A 27,955-nucleotide genomic window follows, 5' to 3' on the forward strand; every position below is an offset into this window, starting at 1 on the left:
CACTTCAATTAAACAGGAAAGAAAGCACATTCAGAAATAGTATCTTGCATGGTGTTCAGACATAAAAATCTTGGATGCCAGGGGGACAATTAAAACAGAAAGGCCACTAACCTCATTTTGTTAACAAAATTATAATCACAGTGTGTGATGTTTTAGCTAGGCCAGCAGTGTTTGCTCATCTAATTTCAAGTAGACAAAACTATTGTCACTAGAGTTGAAGTCAGGTCTTCCAAATCCCCACCTTGCTCTTGGCTTGCTCTTCTTTGATATTCTCTTTCTTCACTTTTCTCTTCTCATAGTCTCAGACTTGATTCCCTCTGAATTGTACTTTCCCTGATTCTTAACATATTTGCTTGCTGGCTTTATTCAAGCAAATTAAATCACTAGCTTTCGAAGGAAGGCACTGAATTCGCCAGAGTCACAGAGTCATGGCAGTGACTGGTATTTTATTTTATTTTTTGTCACCAAGTTTGGAAATGATTTAGATATATTCTAGTTCAAATGTTTAACTCAACCATCATCTCCAAAATTGACCTTGTTTGATTCTATGACCTGAAGGTTTCTGTTGTTCTGCAAGAAAGAAATGCCATTACTTCCTAAAGGCTTCTCAAATTCATTATTTTGAGGTTTCCTCATGACAGTAAATCTTTGTTTATCTGTCTCCCCTCTTAGAGTCATTTTTTCTTGCCCTAGTACATGCAGTCAATATGAGATTTCTTTATGACAATCACCTTCCAAATATTAGGATATTGATTTGCTTCTACAAAACTCACTTTTTCCCCAGAAAGAAACACCACTATATTTTCCTGTAATTCTTTAATATATTTAATATTCAAGTCCCTGTTGCTCTAACTACAGGCCTTTTCCTATTTATTAGTTCCCATCTTGAAGTTTAGTCACCAAATTAAAAACAATTAAAATGAGTTGAGCATTTCTTTATAATCCCTAGTGTCAAGTGTACTTAGCATAAATAGGCCAACATGTACTTGAAATGGTGATTGGATTCATAGAAATAAGAGTTCTGCCACCTACTCTTTTGGTTTGGCTGAACCTACTGGTTTAGTCTTATCAAAACCTTTCATATCTCTAATTGTAGATTACTCTGAGGCTTCCAAGTACAGTCATACAATTAGCAAAATCATGGCATTTTGCTCACAATAGTTGTGTGTGTATTAAGTAGGGAGTAGTGATGACCATAATAATAACAACATTCTTACCATTTGCTTTGGGTCTGATATTTTTAGTAATGCCTCAGTATTCAACTAAGGGCTTTTGTATTTCATTGTCTTTGGGGAACTTGTTATTTATAGCCTTATAAGATCAGAGAGAGGATCTTTAAACACAGCACAAAGCACCCTTGGTGCCTCAATTATTCTCATTCAAATGCTGTCATAAGACAAATATATAAATATATATAATACATGCATATGTACACACACATGTACACAAATATATCAAAGCATTTACTAAATAGTAGATTGAAACAGCTTAAGAAATATTAATTTGCTCTAAAAACCATAATGCATATAGATTGAAGGAACATAAATTTTGATTTTATTTTCATATAACTACAGCTATCTCTGAGACGAAAACAAAGACTGGACACTTAGCAACATCTTAAACTTAGGGGCTCCATAAATTACTTTTGCCAATTCTTGTTTGTGATTATATGTAAAATCTAAATTCTTTAAGTTATGCCATCATCAAAACTAATATTGAATGGAAAATATTTTAGAAACAGAATCCCTATGTCTTTGTTTCAATTAAACAGTGAAAATTTTATAGAAAATGACTGACAAATGGTTTCATGACTATAGGCTTAGAGTTTACTAACATAACAGTGGTGTTTGTTTATGTTTATTATGTTTACTTTGATTCATATTAAATGTACCTCATAGGTTTCATTCATATATATGGATTTTAAGATCCACACCATAGTAAAATTAAGATTCTGTCATACAAAATTATATGAATACTTTTACCAATTCAAATAGATATGGAACCAATTTCCTGTAACAGCTGATAGGTTGCCTTTCACTTTCATGTTTTTTATTAGATTACTTAAAAATCTATTTAAGCCCTGTCTCCTAGTTATGCTATTTACTGATGAACACCAAGAGATTTAGCCACAACATTAAATATGACGATTGGAGATTGGAAACATATTATTCTTCATGAGATTTGAGTCTTTACAGAGTGTTTCTCATTATCAACCAGATCAAAGACAACATATTTTCAAAGGCCGAAGCTAATGCACCATTTTCTCAAATAGTTGTAGGACACAGGATGTATAGAGTACTGATGCTTTATCATGATTTCTGTTTTCTTTGTTTCTATGACAATTGAAGCTACAATGCAGAAGTGAGTCTCTTGGAATTTCCCTCAGGGATTCCTTGCATCCTTGTTAGGAGACAGGACTGCAGGCTGGGATTAGCTCATGACTGTCAGGAGTGAAGTGTGTGTACATTATACTTTTGAGACATAGGGAAAACTCCCTCGAACCACTAACGCTTTGGGGAAGTTTCACAAATAAATACTATACTAAGCACAATGAAGCATCTCCTTCCCAGATGAGCCATCTCTTGGGACAATTCCCTAGCACTGTGAATTCCAGGACTGGAGGGTCTTGTTCTGCTGATTTTGTAGTCCATTGTAACTTCCCTCCATGTGGTCCCTTCACTGATGTTACAGCCCCATAGGATAGTTTCCAACAGAGTTCAGAATTACTTAGTGCTATCATTGGGCTTGAAATGTTGAAATTATATTTTCATTTTTAAATTCATTTTTCGTTAATTATGTTATTTCCCCTTTCCCTGTACTCCCAGGTCCCCTGTCCACTTTCAAGTAGCCACTTAACTCATTTGTTTTCCTTTTGAGACCAAGTCTCTTGCTGTAGTCCAGGCTGAACTAGAACTGTGTAGGCAAACCATCTTTAGTTTGATTTCATGGGGACCCTCCTGGCTCAGCTCCTTATATGCTGGGATTATAGATATGAGAGGGCATATCTGACTGAAAACTAGCTATTTAAAACAAAACAAACAAATGTGAGAACACCAGGTAGTCATTCCCAGGAGATAGAGAAGAGCTATAGAACAATAAGAAAATCATATCATTTATAAACTGTGGAAATATTTTCTCTAAATGATACAAAACTCTTTGAATGTGTTCAGACTAAATTACTCTTCTGTTTTCTTTTTTAATAAACTTCATAAATATTTCAAAGATGCTTCAGGGCTAGAGATGTAGCTGAGTGACCATGTGCTTGCCTAGCATGAACAAAACCACGGGTTCATCTATTACCACCAAAACTAAATCCCCAAGCAAATCAAAATACCTGAATCTCCCCCTAAACAAATCAAAAGATTTTTTCCTTTTATTTTAATATTCACTTCTTATTCTGTGCCTCAGCCCATTTCTAATTATTTGAATTGATAAGTCATGATCAAAACAATTATTAAAGATTTTAGATGGGCATTAGTATATTTTTTACTCCTTTTTTATTTATTATATTTGTGTTTTAATTTTATCCGACAGCCATGGGTCCCCCTGTCCTCCCCCCCCCCCCCATCTTACCCCCAGCCCCTCCCCTCCATTCCCATCTCCTCCATGGCCAGGATTCCCCTGGGGATTCATTTAAACCTGGTGGATTCAGTACAGGCAGGTCCAGTCCCCTCCTTCCAGGCTGAGCAAAGTGTCCCTGCATAAGCCCCAGGTTCCAAACAGCCAGCTCATGCACTAAGGACAGGTCCGGGTCCCAATGCCTGGATGCCTCCCAAACAGATCAAGCTATTCAATTGTCTCACTTATCCAGAGGGCCTGCTCCAGCTGGGGGTTCCACAGCCATTGGTTCATAATTCATGTGCTTCCACTTGTTTGGGTATTTGTCCCTGTGCTTTTCCAATCTTGGTCTCAACAATTCACACTCTTACAGTCCCTCCACTTTCTTGACAATTGGAATCCTGGAGCTCTACCTGGGGCCTGGCCTAGGATCTCTGCATCCACTTTCATCAGTTATTGGATGAGAGTTCCAGCACGACTGTTAGGGTGTTTTGGCCATCTGATCACCAGACTAGGTCAGATCAGACTTTCTCTTGACCATTGCCAGCTGTCTACAGAGGATGTATCATTGTGGATTTCTGGGGACCTCTCCAGCACTCTGCCTATTCCTGTTCTCATATGGTCTTCATTTATCATGGTCTGTTATTTCTTGTTCTCCCTTTCTGTTCTTGATCCAGCTGAGATCTCCTGCTCCCCTAAGCTCTCTTTTACTCAAACCTTGCCCTTCATTACTCCCACTGTCATCCCGGTAGTTCATGTAGATCTCATCCATTTCTCTGTCATTGGCGATCCCTGTGTCTTTCCTAGGGTCCCGTATTCTAGGTAGCCTCCCTGGAGTTGTGTAGCAGTCTAGTCATCTTTGTTTTACATCTAGTATCCTCCTATGAGTGAGTACATACCATGTTCATCTTTCTGAGTCTGGGTTACCTCACTCAGGATTATTTTTTCTAGATCCATCCATTTACCTGCAAACCTCATGATAACTTTTGACAAAGAAGGCAAAATGTACAATGGAAAAAGAAAGCATCTTCAACAAATGGTGCTGGCCTAACTGGATGTCAATGTGTAGAAGGCTGCAAATAGATCCATATCTGTACAGTGCACAAAACTTAAGTCCAAGTGGATCAAAGACCTCAACATAAATCCAGTTACTCTGAACCTGATAGAAGAGAAAGTAGGAAGTACTATTGAATGCATTGTCACCAGAGAGCACTTTCTAAATATAACACCAGTAGCACAGACACTGAGAGAAACAATCAATCAATGGGACCTGTTGAAACTGAGAAGCTTTGGTAGAGCAAAGGACAAGGTCAACAAGACAAAGCAACAGCCTACAGAATGGGAAAAGGTCTTCACCAACCCCACATCTGACAGAGGGCTGATATCCAGAATATATAAAGAACTCAAGAAATTAGACATCAAAATGCCCAACAGTCCAATTAAGAAATGGGCTATAGAACTAAACAGAATTCTCGACAGAGGAAGTTCAAATGTCTGAAAGACATTTAAGGAATTGCTCAACATCCCTAATTATCTGGGAAATGCAAATCAAAACGACTCTGAGATACCACCTTACACCTGTCAGAATGGCTAAGATCAAAAACACAGAAGACAGCTTATGCTTGAAAGGATGTGGAGCAAGGGGAACTCTCCTCCACTACTGGTGGGAATGCAAGCTTGTACAGCCACTTTGGAAATCAATATGGTGCTTCCTTAGAAAACTGGGAATCCATCTCCCCCAAGACGCAGCTGTAGCACTCTTGGGCATATACCCAAGGAATGCTCAATCATACCACAAGGGCATTTGCTCAGCTATGTTCATATCAGCATTGTTTGTAATAGCCAGAACCTGGAAACAACCTAGATGCCCTTCAACTGAAGAATGGATAAGGAAAATATGGTACATATACACAATGGAGTACTACTCAGCAGGGCATTAGTATTTTAATTACATGGATATATTAATTGATTAATGAGGGTGTATGTATGTATATGAGTATGTGAATTTGTATGTGTTTGTCTGTATGTGTTTGTGTGTATGTGTGTGTGTGCAGTGCATACATATCCATGTACCGGTAAGTATGATTGTGTGTGCACATGAAGAGACCATAGCAGGGCCTTGTGTGTCTTTGTCTAGCTACTTCCACCTTGTCTCTTCCCAATTTAGCAGGGTTGGGAGGCTAGCAGATGATCTGTCAGCACCCTGTGTCATCCTGTGTCTGCCTATTCAGTGCTGAGGTCACAGGTGTGAATAGTCATGCCTGGCTTTTTATGTGGTTGCTGGAGTTTTGAACTCAGATCCCTGTGTTTGGGGAATAAATGTTCTTATCTGCTAGCTGAGTCCTTTCCCCAAGCCCAGCAGTCACATTCTACATGTCCCATCTGATTCTATCTCTAACATAGCAAAGGAGATTACACTTCAACAATTTGCATTCAACAACAGATCATTATATATCATGTAGTTTGGTGTGGTTGAACTCTCGTGTTGAAGTATGTGAGCACGGATGCGGAAGGAAGCAAATGCATGTGGACCTAGGGTATTGTTGATGTTTAAGGTGTATGTGGGAAGGCAGAAAGATAAAGGAGTGAGAAGGCAGGATGGTGGGAGCTTGAATAAAATCAGAGAAATGGGAGATCATTCTTCATTGATTGGACTGGGGATGGAAAACCTGAATACCTGAGTGCCTTCTCCCAATCAAGATATGTGGCCATCTGATAAAGTATTCTTTTCCAGTGTCCAGACATTCACTCCTTTTGCTTTTATTTATTTTTTTGAGAAATGTGAGCTGACACTTATTCTCATTCACCTGTGCATAAGTAACATTTGTCTTTTTGAAGAGCTTCCTAATGATATAATAATGTAAAGTTCAATTATGAAATGTTAGACCCACTGCCTGGAAAATTAGAGTTATTCTGTCTCTATGCAAAGCCACATATAAGCATGACCAATGCATCCCAGCAACAGAGTATAGTGAAAGACAGTAATGAGAAACAGTAGTGAGATCAGAAACTTTGGCTTCTTAGAAATTGTCTGAGAATTAATTATCGCCTGAGATACTTTAAGTAATGTATTCCATTGTCTAAAATTCATCATTTCATATACAAAATGCCTCCCAAAACTCCAAATTGTATTTATGAGAGTAAAAATGAATTTTATGTGCTGAATATCTATTTCACTGTCCAATATGTAGTATTTGGTGAGTGAATTGTAAATACTTCTCTCAAATTTTTAATTGGCTTATTTTTGAGAACTTCAAAAATGTGTGCAATAGTATAGGATCATAACTATTCCCATTTACCTCTATCCCACCATATCCTCTCTGACATGGCTTCCTCCAAATATCACATATATTATGGTTTTGATAAGTCATTAATGTTGTCAGTGCTTCAGGTATGTCCATGAGTTTGAGGCTGTCATCAGAGCATAGGATATGACATCATCCACTCCTCTATGCTGAAAATTTCATTGGCTTGATGTTCCGCAGATATTGTACAAGTGGTCATAATTGTTATGAATTCATATGTGCAATGGCCACATCATATCTGGAAGACACCGTTTCATGGCACTCTTCAGAATCCTCTGGATCTTATATTCATTCTGCCTTCTCTTCTACCTTATTCCCAGAGTTTCATTGATGGCAGGATTAATATAGACATCCTTTGAAGAGCTAAGCACCAAGTCTTTAATTTGAGCAATTTGATTAGTTATGTATCTCTCCAGCGAGTTTTTCCATGGGGCTTCTTTAACCAGATATGAGAGCAGCTGAGCCCCATGATCATAAACATAAGTCAGTAAGCAGTTTGACAGTGTCACTGTTTTGCTTATTCATGACAATAGGTTCTATGCTAGCACCTATGACTGCCCCAACCACTGTCTTTTGACCATGGTCATAGTAGCAGGAAGAAAATTTGCTTTTGTTAAACAAACTTTAAATCCAATCATAAAGCAGTGAATTACTCCTCAACAATGATACCACTATTGTTCTTGTAGTTATATCATGTCTTGTATGTCTGCATTGCAGCCTGCAGGATCCAGCCATGGGTGAGATCATTGCTGCCTTTTCTTCTTTGGCAGCCTACATGTCACCTTCTGCAATTATGAAAGCTAGACAGCAGGTAGGAAGTTTTCTGGTTGGTTTGAGTCTGATTCCTTCATGTCCTACAGCTAAAGTTTCTGGCTTCTTTGGCTATAAGCTCTTACTATGTAGTTATGGTAGATAATCAAAAGCAACAATAATAGCTTGTAAAGCTCTGGAGACCTCTGGGCAAGCCCTGGCCAATCAGTCATAGGAATGAATCCAATGTTTTGCACTGCAATTTTCATTTAGTAGCAACTGTCTTCCAGGGGAAATTATCCACCCATGCAGCTTTATTACATTCAAACTTTTCAAAATTGTGTTTTCAAACTAGTTTACTAATTATTGTGTTTCTTTTACACTTTTACATATACCCTTGTTTTTGGTTAAGCTACCTACTGCCCTCTCCTTTCCCACATTCTCAAGTCCCATCTCAGCTTATCGTTATTGTGATTATTGCCAGAATTGAAAATTCATAGATGTCAGGGAAAAAGTGCCAGGAATTCATCCTTAGGACACTTGCTTAGGCATAGAAGTCATAAAAAACTTTAGTGCAGAGCCTTCAGAAACAAAAGAGCATGTATATCAGTTTCCTGTTGGTGACATTACTTTTTCCAGCTTCGTTTGCCTGATACTGCAGGAATTTGTACTTTTACATTACATCAATGAAGAATATTTTTGAAGTAGTTGCATATTACTAAAGGTATCTAGAAATTGTCAAAATATACAGAGAATATGGTTACCCTGAAATTGGATATCTATAACACAAAACTGCACCTAAGGCTTAGGAAACACTGAGGAAGAAGACTAGATAACTGTTGTTTGGGAGTGTCTTCTGTACAGAACAAGGGTAATCCTGCCATGAACTCAAAAGATATAGCTGCCTAAACAAGACTTGCAATGACCCAAATCATCTACATTTCAACATGTATGAAGAAAAAATTCACTAGTCCTCACCCATTAGATACAAAGCTATTCCTGTTGAAGGTGAGAGAACTGGATTTCTTTTCATATCTTTTGTATATTCAGAGATAAGAATTCAGTTCCAAAGGGCAGCCCTAGACATATGCAAAAAAGGGTAACACTAATTGGACTGTGTGTGTGTGTGTGTGTGTGTGTGTGTGTGTGTGTGTGAGAGAGAGAGAGAGAGAGAGAGAGAGAGAGAGAGAGAGAGAGAGAGATGCAAAATATGAAATCATGAATTTAAGAGGAGTGGCTGGGAAGACACAGTAGGAATTGGAGAAATGGAGAAAGGGAGTAGAAAAGGAAGGATGAAATAGAGTGTAGTCATGTGTAAAATCTTCACATTTACAAAAACTGTCTATAACTAAGTGATAGAACAATGGTCATTTGGAATCTTGAGGGAGTACTCTAGGGAGAAAGTAAATCCTGACACATAGAGTATGCTGATAAGATAGATCCTGGTGCACTGGAAGGATTAGCTTGCACACTAGGAAAGCTGAATTTTTTCACTCTGCAGGGCATCCCATTTAAGCAGCTCGTGGGACTTCCTAGAAATTTACACCTCTGTGGAGACAATGCAAATGGAAAAGTGTTGGTTTCCAAATCTGTTTCCCTCTGAGGAACTCTCCTGCTGAGTATAAACTGACTGTTCATTTTAGGCCTCATTTGCTATTTAGTCTTCAGAGGTATTTTCAGTATGAACAATGGAAATTTCGCTTTAGTTTTACTTTTTCTTATCTTATCCATGAAGAAATAACAAAAAAAAATTTGAAGTCAACAAGATCCAGAAGTAGATGAAATTCTAAACGGTCTTAGTAAATAAGAAACGCAGAGCCAAATCCAGAGTTAAAGCCTAAGAGAACAGAGCACTATCTAAGCCCAAGACTACCACTAGCTTTCCAGTCACTGCCGTCTCTTCCCCTGAGAGAGAGAGACACCTTCTCCTGTGTGACCTGTCTTTTTATTGCCTTTCTGTTCTACCTTCTCATTGGCTCTAAACCCAACCACATGACTTTCTCATCACTGCCTGTCTATACAGACCTCAGGTCTCTATGGTTGGTACTGGAATTAAAGGTTCGGGTCACCGCTTGGCTGTGTCCTTGGCCACACAGCAACTCTGCCTGTCATGTGATCAGATTAAGGAGGTGTGCCTCCACTGCTGGACTTCTGCTAACTGACTTGCTTTTAGCTTGGATCCCCGGGCAACTGTATTTATTAACATACAAATAAAATCATATTTCAGCACAAATAAAATATCCAGAAATATCCAGAAACAGCATACACATACCTATAAGGATCGGGTGTTCATAATCAGTGTATTTTTCAATTCTGAATCCAACTGTTCTTAACTGATAAATATAATCATGAAAATGGGGTAGGGGATATCTGGAGAACATGGCCTACTGAATCCACTAAGCAGGGATCAATTGCCTCAGAGACTGAAGCAGGAAGCATGGGACTTGTAAGGCTCTACACCAGGTCCTCTGTACATATGCTTTAGCTGTTAGCTTGTTGTTCTTGTGGGACTCCTTAGAGTGGGAGTGGGTGTGTCTCTGACTCTTTTTCCTGCTCTTGGAATGCTTTCCTCCTATTGGGTTGCCTTGCTCAGCCTTTATGTGAGGACTTTTGCCTTGTCTTACTGTAAAGGTACAGTTTTTATTGTGTTTGGGTGTTACCTCTTAGAGGCCTGCTCTTTTCTGAAGGGAAACAGAGGGAGTGGGTCTCAGAGAGAGGAGAGGTATGGGGAAGTTGGGAGGGGTGGAGGGAGAGTAAAATGTCTCGTAAGAGAGAAGATTCTATTTTCTACAATAATAATTATTATTAATAAAATAATAAATAAGAGAAAGAAAACTGAGGGTGTTGATGGGGTACTGCATGAGGTTGTGAACCATATACACATTAAAAAAAAGTTTAACTTGGGCTGAGCATACCTCTTTTCTAAGATACTTATCATTTTTGTATGGTGAAATCATCTGAAAAATTTTGTTTTGTATTCAAAATTGATGGTGCTTTATCATTATCTATACTCACACAACTAAGAAGTAATACATCAGATATGATAAGTAATGTCTAACCATTTGAGTCAACACAATGATAGATCCGCCTCAAAATAATCTCACATAGTATTTTTTTTACCATTGAAAAATAATAATATTAACATCTGTCAATCATCTTTACTCAAATTTTATTAAATTATTGACTCTGTTTTATGTGAAGAATATTTGACATACCTAAAATGAGAGGTTATCCCCAAATCTTGGTAAGTTAGTCAAAAAAGGGAACTTAATATAAAGTCCTTGATTCCCAGATGGTTGATTAGCTGCTAAGGCAGAATTATCTGTGATAGAATCACTCTTCTAACTTGGAGACTTACTATTTAAAGAACACAGCAAACAATACAAATAAAATTAACAAGGCGGGACTGAATGGGATTTTGGGAAATTAAAGCTCCTTGAAGCCTCAGGTTTACAGAGATGAAGCAGAGTGAAGTTGGACTTATTTCATGAAACAATGCAACGTGGAATAATCTAAGAAATGCAATATGCACATTCTTCTAAGTGGTTTGAACTAAGGAAATATAATAAGCAAGTCTGAAGGAGGTAATATACTTTTATAAAGTATATATTATTAGATATATACCACCAGGCAGGAAGAACAGATCCACTTGCCTCTTGATATCAGTGATCAACAGAGCACATCTTGGCTTGCCTTTTGACAACAATCACCATGCAAAAAGAGGACAGAATACAGTAAGTGACTGTCACTTGGTAGAAAAAGGAGTGAAGAACTAAGATGCACTTATCTGTGATGTCAGTTTAGAAGTCTCCTAGCTGGTCACCTTGGCTAAACTGGTTTGTCTTATCAGGTCGGCATAGGCTCTTTTCTGATGGGAGTGTCTTTTTGTATGCTGTGAAAATATGTTGCTCTGACTGGTTGATAAATAAAGCTATTTGGCCAATGGTGAAGCAGAATAGATTTAGGCAGGACTAGAGAGGAGGAAGGAGAAAGGCAGAACAAAGAGACAGATGCTGCTAGCCACTGTCATGAGAAGCAAGATGTAAAGATACCAGTAAGCCATGAGCCATGTGGCAAGGTATAGATTTATAGAAATGGGTTAATTTAAGATATAAGATCTAGCTAGCAAGAAGCCTGAGTCATTAGGCCATGCAGTTTTAATTAATATAATTTTCTGTGTGTTTATTTGGGTCTGAACAGCTGTGGGACCAGGCAGGACTGGAGAAAACCCCAGCTCTACTTTTCAAATTCTTCCTAGGCATTGTAAAAAATAATATCATCCTTTGAAACACTCACTTTTATGCAAAAGGGTTTAACCTGTTCAAGAAAATCAAGAGGGAACTCTTTCTCCATAGGTTTAGCAAGTAGATTATCTCTTTAAGTGACATTTGGGGTATTCAGCTGACTTTCTCCCAAGAAAATTATATTTTACAAATGTGTGTGTGTGTGTGTGTGTGTGTGTGTGTGTGTGTGTGTGTGTGTAGGTGTGTGTGTGTTGAAATATTATAAATAGGAAGAAAACAAGCAGAAATTGTTTAATATCCTTTTCTAGACAGGAGTCTCCCAAACTGGATGACATCCCAGATATTGGTTTCAATATTAAGGCAACTCATTGTAGTTAAAAGGGAGGTTTATTTTGTGGGGTAATTTACAAGTGAAGGGATAGGTAATAGGGTCTTAGAAAGGTGAAGCGCAGTCCAGTGGTATTCTCTAGAGAACTCTGCTTGGTCTAGCTCCAGAGTCCAGGATCCAGGAACCAAGAGATCCAGTGGATCTTGGGTCTTCAGGGGTCCTCACTTGGATCCATCTTGTAGGTGTGACAGTTACCAAAGCCTCAATGGGGGGTGGCACTTCCAGGTCAAAGCTGGATTGGCTACCCACTATATCACATGATAGAAAATAACATTAAAAGACAAACAAGCAAGGAAACAACACAGAGACCTCAGCTATTTGAAGTTATTCTAAGTATTGCTGCCATCCCTGTATAGGAGAGGAGTAAGAAAGTGAGATGATACCACTTAATGTCTAATTTCTGATCTCCTACACAGGAATTTTACTCTAAAGGATGTCAAGCATCAACACTCTACCTGAAGTGGGATATAATGAGGCTGTGACATGGAGAGAAAAACATGACCTCTTCCCTGTAGGCAATATGTAAATACCTTATTGTTCATGCATTTAAGTTGAGGAAATATTTATAGCATGCATCTCATGCATGGCAGTACTTGCTTCCTAAATTATTCTTGTTTACTTTACTTGGTAAAGATGATTGTTATGGATTTTAAAGCCTATAGTACTACAGGATGTAATAATTAAAATAAATTGTGGTATGGAGTTATAATAAGTACAGAAGTATCATGGAGTCATTTTAAAGAGAGCTATGTGACAGAGCAAGCATGAAGACTTACATAAAACACCAGCAGTATTGGTGTATCTGGAACCATAGCACAATGAGGTGGGAATGAGAAGACCCCTGGGACTTCAACAAAATTGATTTTCTTTGGAAGATATTTAGATTCTTAATACAAGTTTTAGGTATAATTCAGTTGCATATTCATAGATAGTTTAGGGAAATAAAGATCACAAGGTCATTTTCCCCAATTATTAATATTGATAATTGGTATTTTAATTTAACATTCACTAAATGGATAGCACACAGAGAGATAAGTAAATAAATGAAAATAGTTAATACTAGTCTGCTAGGGATTTTAAGCAAACTACCAGAAACTGATTGTCTTTAAGAACAATGGTAAATTGATTCAGTTCTAGAGGCTAGACTTTTGATATCAAGGTGTTAGGACTGATTTTTATCTTCATGAATATGTAGAAAATATTCATGCTCCTCATTTTTTCTTGGTGGTTTCTTAAAATCTAGCATTCCTTGGCATGTAGAAGAGTCATGTGATCTCTCCCTCTACCATCACTTGGCATTCCATCTATATTCATGTCTGTATTCAGATTCACTCTTTACATAGTTCATAAATCATATTCACCTAGGCACAGAACTTCTGTTGTCTGACCATAATCTTAACTTTCTAAATCTATAGTGGCCCTCTTTCCAAGGACAATTACATATTAATCACTGGAGTTAGGATATAAATAAATAGATAAATGACAACATCAATAGCTTTTAAAGATTTAAAAATCTCAGAACAAAATATATACACATATTGTGCAATGGAATTATATATCAAGCATTATAGTTTTCTATTGTCATTTGTTACCCATTTCTTATAAACAGTACTGTTCCTCCATCAGCCTAAAATTAAGCAATGTTGCATTAGTATCAATAACTTTAGAACTCAGAACCATTCTCCTGATTAAGCTTCTAGTAGAGATTTTTAACTTTGAAAAGGTAGCATTTAGAATTTACATCAATTTTCTAACATTGTGGACCAATGGCTAATTTATAATGTTTACATAAATACTTTAGTTAAACTTGGAAATGTATGATCTATAAACATTTGGGAACCAGAGTGGATCTGAGCATGTACATTCTTAAGTGCCTATGGCTATGGGCTTCATGCATGTTTGCATGTAAACCTCTCTGATGTGGTTCAAAAGAATACAGTGAGAGTGAAAGGAAATTTAAAATTTAACTATAAATTGATATGATTAATTAAATATAACATTTTAATATTATCTTTTCAGCTCCCTTACTCTGTGTCAAAGGCAGGGTTTCTGAAATTGTGAGGTTGCCTGATTAAATAATAGAACAGAAATTAAAGAATAAAAGGAAATAGACTATAGGTTGATTGAAAGTGGAAATGTGGGGGGTTTTGTTACCTTTTCTATAGATTTGAATAATTTAGAAGTTTCTAAGGACACAATACAAGAATAATCCAGAGATCCTGAGTTCACACTTACTACATGTTTTTTTTTTTTTTAGCAGACAGTAGAGAGAGGAGACCAAGGACCAAGGAACTAATTCCAAAATTCTGACCAGGGCTTTATTAACATCTGCATTTTCCCTCTCAATAGGCAAAGAGTGTGTGAGACAATGAAATGAAGATGTTCCAATAAATATATGGGATTGGCAGACACTCAGAAATACCCATAATTAAGTCAAAAGATATTTCTATCTCTTTTCCATAAAACTGTATTATTCAATAATAATGGTATTGATATGATGACATTGAATCTCGTGGACTTATCTGATTCTATTTACATCAAGGGTAATTTTCAAAGATGTTGAAACTGTGCCAAAGGTGCTAAAACCAGATGTCAATCAAGCACTTACATTATTAACTGAAAGAATCTTTATGAATATCTTCCTTGTAAAAAAGTATGGAATTGCGGTAATTCTTGGACACTCTGTTTTTTGTTAATTTGATGGTTGACTGCAGGCTGACATCCTGGCTCATGATAACATTTGAATGTAGACCCAGGTCCATATAACATTTCAGTCTATCCTCTGAGCCTTTCTTCAACCTTGCCTCATCCTCCCCATCCAAGGCGGGTGTTCAATATTCTGTTTCAGACTGGTGAAAATTGGTAGTTTTTGGAGTTCAAGAAAGACAGACTAGGTAAAATGTTCATTATTCCGTGGCACTCGTGCACTCTCTCTAGAATCGATTCCAAGATCATTAAAGAGAGTGCCAGCATAATTGTTCAGATCTTAATGGAATTTTGGATTTAGCCCAGTAAAATCATAAACTTGTTTTTGTCCTCTGTACGTCAACTCCCTTGAGCTTTGGGTGGCAAGTATATTTACTTGGGACAGATTTCAGGTAGCATTGCTTTACCATGCCTGCTGTCACCAAGCACTCATATGTACTACTCTTAGGTCAACTTCACCACCAGATACTTAATATTCCTCTTTAAGTGTTTTAAAACTAAGACTTTTAACTTGATAATAATTGAGAAATGAGTTGCTGTTAGATTTAGAAAACAATATCTATAACAAAACTTTTGACAACTTAATTCATATGCTATGCTCTCATTTCCTATATTTTACAAAAATGAATGTCCTTTAAAAACAAGATCAATACACATGGTGGTGGTGGGGGGGGGGCTTTTGCAGTTATTTTTCTTTTATTACATTGCTCAGAATCTTACTTTTTCTTATAATAAAATAATAATGATTCAAGGTACATGCCCAAAATCATAAAGGATGGGAAGCTTGCTTTCTTTTCTTTCCCTCCATTCTTCCTCTCCTTTTGTTTTCCTTCCTTAAAATTTTGAACCCTGAACAACTCACTAATACTTATGACTATGATTGAAACTAGAGTTTTGAGTAAATAAAATACTGTGTTATGGTTGTCTTTCTTATTTTCATTTTCAAAATTCTGTTAATGGATGGGGGAATGTAGTTCAGAATGATAGAGTGTTTATTTAACATTTTAAAAAAATCTGTGGGTTTCATCCTCAGCATGTAAGTCATGCTGACACATACATGTTAGCCTAGAGCTCAGGAGATGGGAAAATGAGGCTATGAATATTAAGGTCATCCTTAGTACATAACAAGCCTGAGGTCAGCAGCCAGGATTACATGAGATCCTAAAAAAGAAGAATAACAACAATAACAGAAAGCCGCAAAAACTTATTTAAAAAGTTATATTACACCTAAGACATATACCATAATAATCAACAGTGACATAAATGTGAGTGCATATGTAGGGAATTAGCAGAAGCCACCAATTTCAAACCAAGTAAACAATTTTAAATTCTAAAAACATAATGAATAGCAATCTCTGATGCCAAGAGAAGGAACAGAGAGATGGAGGGATGGGGACGGGCTCTAGGAGGAAGCATTTTCTGACTTCTAGAATAGCGCATTGCCCTTATCAATGAACTGTGACAGGAAGCTCAAGGCACGTTTCTTGACCAATAACTTCAGACAAGTCACCCGAAGAAGTTGACTGAAGAGAAGCTTGGTAGACTGATCACTATAACCATCACTCACTGGTTTCTAGTATAATATATAATGGTTTATTGCTATCACTATCCATGCCTATAGAAAATTTATTTTGTATTTTTGAATAAAGACACGTGTATATTCCTGGTATAGATTCCAAGAACCAGTTTCCTATTTTCAACTTTAAACACTGAGGTATTCTTACTATTCTATTATCATCAGAATTATACCACTTGAATCAGTAGATGAGAAGTTCAGAAGCAGCTTTCTGGAGAGTAGGAATAACTGCATTCAAAGTAGAGAAGGATCTAATTATGTGACAACCTTTGTGTAATAAAATTTTGCTTGAAGTTCAGAGAAAATTAAAATAGCACATAACATTTCAAAATACAATATAGACTAATTTTAAATTTGTAAATGCAGCATTCTTTACCATGAAAATAAATTTACTTTTTTCCAAAGATAATGTATTTCTCTTCTTTCATCATAGCATATCTAAAATATAACCATGCTTTCCAGAGTTAGGATAATAGTGTCCATGGATCCAAGATCACATTCTCTGGGCCTGAGTTTGCTTTACTGATGAGTGACTGCTTAATCCCTATCCTGTCTACAGACAGGGGCTTGCTAATACCATTTAGTCAAGCCTTGCCTTGTCTTTTGTCCCCACCCTCTACTGGAGGGTCTGAGATAAACTTCCACTGTTGATTAAAATAACTTTCAAACTTTGCAGCACTGTCATAATTAAAACATACCTCTTTCCTCATGCTCTTCTTCTTTCCAGTTTATCAGTCATGCTCCCACCAAGCCTAAATACTGTCAAATATTATACCACAACTAGAAATCTAGCTACCTTAACCTTTGTGGTTTTCTAATTGAACTTTGCAAACACTTACTCCAGCAGATAAAATGTTAGGGTTCACAAAGGGAAGACACTTTAGGTGGACTATAAAGAGGAGGGCCATCCCTTCCTTTTCTGGTGTATTTTCTTCTTTCATCCAATGCTACTGAGTGAAAGCACCCTTAGACTCCCATTGGTATTCACTGAAGTTTGCTGGAACCTTTATAAACATCTTCTCAGCCAATTTTAGAAGCCTGAATGGGTGGTTCCTAGAAAGGTGTGCTAGCTCACAAAGTTTCAGGAACAGCCTGCCAGGTTGGCAAGTTTTTCATGGCGTCTCATTGACCCTCTCTAGTGAGCAGTGTCTCCTATGGCATCTCTAAAAATTTCTAAGTATGCAATAGTCCTATGAAGTAAGATGTAATAAAATTATTTATGTAGGTCATTTACCATAGCTGGTTCCTTCCTTGAATATGCCACATCTTCCCTTGGGGTCCTGGATAATCTTTGTAAAATCCATTCCTCAATTCTATACTTCTACTGTATTCATTGGACAACATCCATTACTAGTGAATACTTATGTTTATTAAAAACTTCCTATGAAGATTAACTTCTGTTTTCTAACTCTTAGTGATACATAGATACTTAGCAACATCATATTTGTTTTTGATAGCTAATGCAACTGTGTGTATGCTTGCTCTAAGGACTTCATCTTTAGCATAAAAGATAACCACATACATGCACTGCCAGAGCTTGATGCAGTTAAAGTGTTTCCCTTCTTTGAGACTGTTCTCAGAGTAACACTTCACAAACACAGCTTTCATTTTGGCCCAGCTTATAACCTGATCCCTGTAGTAAGTGCATCAGGCTAGGAAATTTCCCTTCTCCATCAGCTTATTTCAAATGGTAGCAATGTGGTATTGGCATGAAATGGGGATGTTGATATAATGGTGTAGATGATGCCAGGACTTGCTTTACTCCTTACACCCATCTGTTGCCTTTAAGTACTATCCAAGACGTAACTCATTTAGTAATTGCTTGTCAAGGGTCCTAGCTACACTTATGATCTAATAGTCCTGAGAACTAATTATGGGTAATTACAGTTCCATAGACATTCGAAACATCATGAGCAGTTGCTGTTTTCCAGCAAAGCCAGTATACCCTGGGATCAATTGTCCCCATGGTTTCCCTGTGGTATGTAGGATCTCTTTTCCTATGGGATATAATCCTATGCTAAAGACATCACTTCTCTAGAAGCCTATGTTGAGATATTTCTGTTGGTTATTGTCAGAGTCTCTAGGTGACTCTCAAACACGAATACCTTTGGTACCACAGGGTCTTCTTGATTCTATGTCTCAAGTGACAAGTCTGCTTGTACTGTGGATTAGACTTGTAGCAGTGGCAGTTTTCTGGGAGGATCACGGTAAGACTTAACACCCTTAAAAAAATACTTGGCAGATGAATCAATAGAAAAATATCAAAAGCATTGTCTTCTAAGTTAAAAATAATGCTTACAGTCATTTTCCTTTTTATCTTGGCAGAAAGAATTATGAGATATACAGGTCTGACTCTCCATGTAAACTTCCAGACTATGGGGCTGACAAATACTTCTGTGTCTGTGGAAGTTGTTCATGCAACACTACTGCACATGTTTCTGAATGATGAACTCATAACACTTAGAAGATTGATTATTAGCTATGAATAGCAAAATGTCATCAATAGAGTAAACAAGTGACATTATAGAGTGTTTGTACTGCATAGATCCCTTTAGAGTAAACCATGGTGGAGCTTTGGGCAAATGACAATCAAAATGAGTGTAGTCTACTTCTGACTTCATTCAATGCAGCAGCTGAAACTTAAATAACCCCCTACCAGAACTTTATGGTGCACATCAAAAACTGCCTATAGCTATTCTGGAAAATGTTTTGTATCTAACATCACCATTTGATTTAAGTTTACAATTAACTAGGTTTGTGAAAGTCTATTTTTTGTAGGCCTAAAGTAAGCAATTAAATACTTACTTATTCAGAGATTTCTATAAATATGCATCTTTCAAAAATACAAGATGAACTACCTGGATATCACACACAGATATCTGTGTGTTTATCTTTTTTTTTCTTTTTTTTTTTTTTTTTTTTTGAGCTGAGGATTGAACCCAGGGCCTTGCGCTTGCTAGGTAAGCACTCTACCACTGAGCTAAATCCCAAACCCATATGTGTTTATATATGTACATGCCTACATGGCAAACACAGACACATATACTTTGGGACTTGCTAATTATTCAATATAACTGACTTGAGGTTGACCAGAGCCAATCTCCATTTATTATCTGATATTTAACTAAAATGTCTCAAATAGGATCAATATGAGTATTATTAAATCTTTGAATAATCATAGACGATATCCAGGGATGTCTGGTCGCCATTAAAAGATGATCATCTTCCCCCGTTCTGCTGTCACCATTCTCGTAGCTTTCATTTGCTCTAGGAATCTTGTAGATATTGCCACATAATTTACGTATCACACTGTTTCAGGTAGGACTCACATTAGCTTACACATTTAGAAGATAGACAATCTGTAAAAATCATACTTACTCCCCTAAGATCATTAACTTTAAGCTTACTTTCTAGATGTTTTATGATTATAATTCCTGTATTAATCATGTAAGTCCCTTCTTAACTCATTCATCCCTTACTTTACAATAAAATATAAGAGACATTAATACTTACAATTCCCACATTTTAAATGATCTACAACGTCAAATTTATGTTGTGAATAAGGGAAATTGTTTCTATTACTGAAAGATGGACGTCTCTAACTTTGTTATTGTGCAATTTCTGAAGTGTTATATTATTACACTGTTCAGTATATAAAAATGTTCTTACACAGAGCTGAATGTAACTTGATTTTCCTCAAAATTTTATTGGCTTGGTATTATTTTTATACTCTAGAGATTAACAAAACTTGAACATTCTTTCATATATTACAGTGTTCCAAGTATTTGCAGACCATTATTATTAGTTGTATACTATTCTTTTTGTGAAGCTAAATATTCCCAATTTCTTTAGCATATGTGGAAATAGTCTTTTTTTTTTAACAGTGAACAGTTTATTAAGAATTAAGTGAGGGCATGGAATGTGATTCAAGTAAGACACTCAGATGGACGGAAGAGCACCACACACAAAAATTAAATTTCACTTCAAAAAAAGTCACAAGACAAAAGAAAAAGCAATTCCATCATTATAATGTAAGATATTTCATGCAAAGCACTAAGCCACATCCCAAACTCCCAGCTCCCAATAAACACTGCTATGCTAGGGCATTAACCACAGTGGAAAACAACACAAGTAAGCCATGATTTAGAGGAGGTATCACAGCTCAGAACTAGACCATGATTTTACAAGAGAAACAATTCTAGATCCATACATAGAGTAACATGTGCCAAACTTTGAGAAGTATGTAAATATAAACCCCATTAATTCATTTCATTATCTTTTAACTATAAAACTCAGAAGCTTACAGAACCTGAAAATTTTACAAAATTTGGCATATTCCTTTTATGTTTCAAGAAATGATTTTAGGATCACATTTTAGGAGGGATATATAAAGACACTTCCAGGTCAGGATTTGACCTCTTAAATCTTGACTACAATTTACATCATAGGAATAACTGGAAATAGTCTTAAACTACCCTCTACAAATATTTCTTCCTCTAAATCACTAAACCACTACACTATACAGCACAAAACAGACATGGTAGACTCTGTGCAAGGGGGTCTAGGATATTCTTCTTTCTGATTAATAAAACTTGATACATGAAAATTATAAAATAATCACTATTATCCTTTTCTCACAAATATTTTAGGTCACTATATAATTTATCACTAAAATGAGAATTATTTGAATAACAAAAAGAACCTCTAATTGCATCTGAAGTAACATCACAAGCCTATACATAAAGGAAATCATCTCCAAATGTTAGAAATATTTAAAAATAAAACACATAGTGTAAAATTGTTACACTATTCATTTGGTGGATTGTGTTAACTATATGGCTATACAGTACAGTTTTGGAGATTTTTGCAGTTCAATAGTTTTCATATTCAATTAACTATGTGGTCTAACTTTTTGCATTAAAATATCTCATTTAAAACAATACAAATAAAATCATATTATCATGCCATTTGACTGAAGTTTAGAAAAATTATGACTTAAAATGTGTTCAGTATCACAAAAATGTCTTCAAGAAATTTGTAATAGTCAGCACACGGGCATTTACCTATCATTCCAAACAGCTTTGCTAAGATATATTCAACCCTAATCTCAATTTTGATGTCAGAATTTCTTTCCTCTACATTTTGCTGGCCATAAGTCCCAGTTCAGGATCTCTGTCCTTCATGTTTATTGATGAGACAGGCTTCAGTCATTTTCTGAACATGGAGAAGATATCACTGAAGTGGTTTCTGGAAGTTTTTACCATGGTACCTTCTACACATGATACATGGTATTTTGATCAGCATCAGGCAATTCAGGCCATGTTAACTTCTCTGGGAAGAAACTCAATCTTTCTATGTGAACAAGGGATAACAACATGAGTTTTGATTGCATCTGTTAACTATTATAGCCCTTGTACTAGCCATGTTGCTAATGGGGGTGAGGAATTCTTTGACTGTTACGAGTTAGATAGCAGTGTGGAAGGTCAGTTTAAAGCAAATCATTTCATAACAAAAGACTAAATCACTAATTACAATTATTTTGGAAAAATGATGACTCTTATTTAGAATTAACCAAGAAAATATAATATATGCTTCTAGAATCACCAGACTTCAGAGTTAATAGCAATACTTGCATTTATAAAGGGATTCTTGGGAAAAAAAACTGAATTTTAAATCAGCTAAACTATGGATAGAGAAAAATATGTAATACAAATGAAATGCTGGTTTCTTTCAGAGATTTGATTACTGCTAAGTGGTATGAGTTACTTATAATAATGAAATGGAAAAAATGTGGTTTTATCATTAAAATATATTTTCTACTTATAGCTTTTACCACCTGATAAGATGCCAGTTATTATAGAAACTTTAAATAAAATTAATATAATTTGGCTAGAAGGCTTTTCTGGACATCACTAACTATCCTTGTTTTTAAATGAGAATTAGAGAAAGGTATACACTTTGCTTTTAAGATTTGTTTTGGGGGCTGGGGATTTAGCTCAGTGGTAGAGGGCTTGCCTAGCAAGCACAAGGCCTTGGGTTCAGTCCTCAGCTCCGGCAAAAAAAAAAAAAAAAAAAGACTTGTTTTGAAATATATTTACTGGGAAGATTATGAGAAGGCAGCATACTAGTGTGTCCAGATCTATTGTCAATCACCCCCCCCCAAAAAAAAATGGCATTGCTGATATCAGACAGATATAACTATTGTGAAACGTGGCACAAATTCCTAAATGGTCTTATAATAAAAAACACAAAGTCAGTTATTGGGGTGAATATTGAAAGATCAGAGAGATAAAGGGACAAGACACCAAAGAAACTTCTCATCACTACTGAATCCCTAGCCAGGATGGAAGGCAAGATCCTCAAACTGTACGCCTCTGAGTCCGCAGCCGAAAAGGGCCTCTGTTTCTGTCTCCTCCCAGCTATTTCACTTTTCTTCTAGTGCTGAAATGAAAGATATGTTACTCCCAAATGCTGGGATTAAAGGTGTGTTCCACCACTGCCTGGCTCTGTTTCTTTCCTAGGATGACTCAATCTCATGTAGTCCAGGGTGTCTTTGAACTCACAGAGATCCAGAAGGGGCTCTGCCTCCCAAGTGATAGGATTGAAGGTGTGTGCCACCATTGTCTGGCCTCTATGTTTAATCTAGTGGCTAGCTGTCTTGTGATCCTCAGGCAAGCTTTATTTGATAAACAATACATCACCACATTTCCCCTTTCTTGTCTAAAATGATAAAAGAAGGTTATAACTAGTAAAAGAAAAACTATATACAATAAGTGTATATAATCAAGAATTACTTTAACAATGTACAGTTCATTAACAATTGACAGATTCAGAGAAAACACTTCAAAATGTTGTACTTAATTTACTTTCTATCATAACTTGCATTACCAACCCCAAACTATGTTTTGATATCTTTCAAATTTATACACTTTACACCTCTCTAATGAGTTTTTTTTAATTTGTCATAAAGGAAAACTATAATAATTTAGTCTGCAACTCCATCAGAGACCCAAGAAGGAAATAATATTAACTGAGTTCAAGCAAGTGACTTCCAAAAAATGTGAGAAATAACAAAAAAGAGCTGGCTGCCTGGACAGTCAACCAAGGTTCCTCTGCAACAATGAGCCATCCATTTTTGGCTTAGCATATCTGACAGACTCATCTCTGAAGCAGGATTTCTAAAGGGCCTTCCTACCTTGTCTTGGCAAGGTTTGGCAGTCCTTTCTTTTGTGTCCTGCTTGTCCATTTGAACAGCATACTGTCAGCAGTCAAGGCAAGGGCACTTTCTTGCCCAGTGGCTAATTTTGCCACAAAGAAAGTAAACTCCATAAGGAGTTTCATCAATGCCCATCATCTTCTCAGAAGTATATTTGTGCTGCCAAGAGTAGACATGGCCATTGTCATACAAAAAAGAAACTGTAGCTGGGCAGTGGTGGTGCATGCCTTTAATCCCAGCACTCAGGAGGCAGAGACAGGCAGATCTCTGTGAGTTGGAGGCCAGCCTGGGCTACAAAGTAAGTTCCAGGAAAGGCACAAAGCTACACAGAGAAACCTTGTCTCGAAAAAAAAAAGAAACTTTGTTATTAAAACATCTTAATTGCCATATTCTGCAGATCTCTGAAGTGTTTGAAGATATCCTGTGGATCAACACTACATCTGTTTGACCTTGAAACCATACCTAACCTGACTAAAAGTTCAGTTGTAATGAGTAAAGTAACTACTAACTTGCATATATTATCTTAAACAGTTAGTAATAACTTTCAAGGACTATAAAATTGCATTGCATTGTTAAATGACCTGTATAGGTATAGGTACAACACTTTGAAAAAGAGTAGAAATATATGTACATTATATTCTAACAAAATTAATCCAAATTTGCACCAATATACACATTTTTTATGTGAAATACAAAAATCCAATCCAATGTAAAATATTGAAAATAAATAGTTGCTTTTTAAAAGTAGATTAAATAATCTACCTTTTCCTCTTATATCTATACTCCCATTTTTTTCTTCTCAGAGAAGATACAATAATCTACCTTTTTTCCTATCACATCTATATCACCACTCTTTCTTCTTTTTCTTTTTTTTTCAAATAAGAACCCTGAATCTAATCTCCTTGTTTAGCTTTTTTCCTGAGCATTACTAATAACAACTTGTAATCAACCACCAAAACAATGACAATTATCCATAACTCATTGAAAGAGCAAAAACTACCCACTCCATCTCTTGGGGATGTTGGTGTTGTGTTCTTAAACTTACTTCCCAGTGCCTGGGGAAGGCTCCCCTTTTCCAAGACTGCAGGCAGACACTGGTGTCTCCACACCCTGCCCCCACACACATTTGCCCTAGACCCCAGCCACTTCCTGAGACTCAGAGACCAACCGCAGCACCCATCTGGACCAGAGGTGAGTGCCTGGGGTTACAGTCAGAGAGGCAACTGCCCCTGGGTCCGACCACTGGACATAGGCCATCCCAGGAGGACCTAACCAACTTGGCTCCAGTTTCTAGCCAATTGGCAAGCCCTTCAGGAAGGTGCCACTTTTCCAATACTGCAGGCGGACACTGCAGTCTCCACACCCCACCCACACACCCATCTGCCAGAGAACCCAGCCACTTCCTGAGACTCACAGCCACCAGCTTCCATCCTGCCCTGGAACTCCCATCTGGACCAGAGACCAGAGGAACTCCCATCTGGAAAAGAGGAGCTCCCATCTGGACAAAATAAAGAGACCCCAGGGACTTCCAGAGACTCAGAGACCAGCCCCCTAGCACCTATCCAGCCAGCACTCTCATCTGGACCAGCACACCCATCTGGCCCAGAGCTTCCATGTGGACCAGAGAGAGGCTCCCTAAATCTGTCAGCTCTCTCTGGACCAAGTACACTGATAAGACCAAGAACGAACCCAAGAAGAGATGGGCAGACGTCAAGGCAGAAGTACATACAACAAAATAAAGAGAAATACAGCATCACTAGAACCTAGCCCTTCCCCAATAGCTAGACCTGAACATCACAGAATGGAAGAAAAGGAAGAAGGAGAAGAAGAAGAAGAAGGAGAAGGAGAAGGAGAAGGAGAAGGAGAAGGAGAAGAAGAAGAAGAAGAAGAAGAAGAAGAAGAAGAAGAAGAAGAAGAAGAAGAAGAAGAAGAAGAAGAAAACAACCTTATAAGTAACATTATGAAGAGGCAAGAGCCTTATATAGAAGAAATCAAAAATAAAGTAGAGGAACAGACAAACAAAAAATGGGAAGAACACTATAAAAATCTAGAGGAAAGGACAATTAAAGCACAAGAAACCAATAAGTCCTTGAAAGAAAATCATGATAAAGCAAGGGAGACAGTCTAAGACCTGAGGAGGGAAATAGAAAAAATGAAGAAGACACTAACAGAAGGAGTGCTGGAAATAGAAAATCTGAGTAAACAAACAGGTATTTCAGAGGCACATATAACCAACAGAATGCAAGAGATGGAAGAGAGGATCTCTGGTGTTGAAGATACTGTAGAAAAAATAGATTCATCAGTCAAGAAAACACTAAAACCAACAAAGTCATGACCCAAAATGTCCAAGAAATTTGGGAACCATGAAAAGACCAAACCTAAGAATAATAGGGATATAGGAAGGAGAAGAATACCAACTCAGAGGCACAGAAAATATATTTAACAAGATCATAGAAGAAAACTTTCCCAACTTAAAGAAGGAAATGCCTATGAAGATACAAGAAGCCTATAGAACACCGAACAGACTAGACCCCCCAAAAAAGTCCCCTTTCCACATAATAATTAAACAACTAACCATACAGAATAAAGAAAGAATATTAAAGGCAGCAAAGGAAAAAGGCCAAGTGACTTATAAAGGCAAACCCATCAGAATAACACCCGATTTCTTGATGGAGACTTTGAAAGCCAGAAGGACCTGGACAGATATAATGCAGACACTAAGAGTCCATGGATGCCAGCTTAGACTAATATACCCAGCAAAACTTTCAATCATCATAGATGGAGTGAACAGACCTTCCAAGACAAAACCAGATTTAAACAATACTTAACCACAATCCCAGCCTTACAGAAAGCACTAGAAGGAAAATTCAAACCTAAGGAGGGCATATACACCTATGAAAACACAGGCAATAGATAACACCACAGCAGTAAACGCCAAAGAAGAGAAGTACACACACACTACCACCAAAAAATAAAAATAACAACAGGAACGAACAATTGCTGGTGATTAATATCCCTTAATATCAATGCACTTAATTCACCTATAAAAAGACACAGACTAACAGAATGGATACGAAAACAGGACCCATCTTTCTGCTGCATACAAGAAACACACCTTAAATTCAAAGACAGACACCTCCTAAGAATAAAAGTCTGGGAAAAGACTTTCCAATCAAATGGTCTTAAGAAGCAAGCTGGTGTAGCCATCCTAATATCCAGCAAAATAGACTTCAAACTAAAATCAATCAAAAGAGATGATGAAGGACATTGCATACTCATTGCAGAAAAGATCAACTAAGTTGAAATTTCAATTAGGAACATTTATGCCCCAAACACAAGGGCACCCACATATGTAAAAGAAACATTACTAAAGCTTAAATTACATATAAAACCCCACACATTAATAGTGGGAGACTTCAACACCCCACTTTCACCTCTGGACAGATCGGCCAAATTGAAACTTAACAGAGGCATAATGGACTTAACTGATGTTATGACTCAAATGGACTTAATCGATATCTACAGAACATTCCACCCAAACAAAAAAGAATATACCCTCTTCTCAGCACCCTATGGAACCTTCTCTAAAATCAACCATGTACTTGGCCACAAAGCAAATCTCAACAGATACAAAACAATTGGAATAACCTCCTGTGTTCTATCAGACCACCATGGTTTAAAGTTAGTTTTCAACAACAGAAAAAAATACAGAAAACCTACAATCTCATGGAAACTGAATAATGCTCTACTGAATCACCAATGGGTTAAGGAAGAAATAAAGAATGAAATTAAACACTTCCTAGAGATCAATGAAAATGAATACACCACATACCCAAACTTATGGGATACTATGAAAGCAGTGCTAAGAGGGAAATTCATAGCACTGAATGCCCACATAAAGAAGCTGGATAAATCTCATGCTAGTGACTTGACAGCACACCTGAAAGCCCTTGAACAGGAAGATGCAAAGTCTCCCAGGAGGAACAGACACCAGTAAATTATCAAATTGAGAGCTGAAATCAATAAAATAGAAATAAAGAGAAAAATACAAAGGATTAATGAAACAAAGAGTTGGTTTTTGAGAAGATCAACAAGATAGACAAGCCCTTATCCAAACTAACCAAAAGACAGAGAGAGAGCATCCCAATTAACAAAATCAGCAATGAAAAGAGGGACATAACAACAGACAATAAAGAAATCCAGAGAATCATC

Source organism: Onychomys torridus, chromosome 19, assembly GCF_903995425.1.
Source record: "Onychomys torridus chromosome 19, mOncTor1.1, whole genome shotgun sequence".
Lineage (NCBI taxonomy): Eukaryota > Metazoa > Chordata > Mammalia > Rodentia > Cricetidae > Onychomys > Onychomys torridus.